Genomic DNA, 273 nt, shown 5'->3' with positions numbered 1-273 from the left:
AAAGAATAAATAGGGAAAAAGTGAACGGTGAAAGAGAGAAATGCATGAGGGGAGGACAAGAGGGGAAACAATGAATGAACTGAGGAAAAGGGAAGGAAGGAAGGAAGGAAAAATTAAAGAAAATGACTGAACAGAGTAAAGGAAGAAAGAACAAAAATGAATGAATGGAAGAAAAAAAGCGAGAAACAAAACAATGGAATGAATGAATCAGGAAGAAATGAGTGAATGAATGGAGAAAAAGAGAAACAAACGGGAAAAGAATGAAGGGAGGGA

At 36.3% G+C, this 273-nt stretch overlaps 1 protein-coding gene across 1 annotated transcript in view; it reads right to left on the bottom strand.

Moving 5' to 3' along the window:
* CARMIL3 (capping protein regulator and myosin 1 linker 3) overlaps window positions 1–273 on the bottom strand; it is a 33,065-nt gene that overhangs the window by 17,181 nt on the left and 15,611 nt on the right. The window lies entirely within an intron of this gene.

The sequence above is a fragment of the Alligator sinensis genome, unplaced genomic scaffold (assembly GCF_000455745.1).
Source record: "Alligator sinensis unplaced genomic scaffold, ASM45574v1 scaffold128_1, whole genome shotgun sequence".
In the NCBI taxonomy this organism is placed as follows: Eukaryota; Metazoa; Chordata; order Crocodylia; family Alligatoridae; genus Alligator; species Alligator sinensis.
The sequence above is the reverse complement of the archived record's forward strand: the minus strand, read 5'-3'. Positions and strand labels throughout refer to the sequence as shown.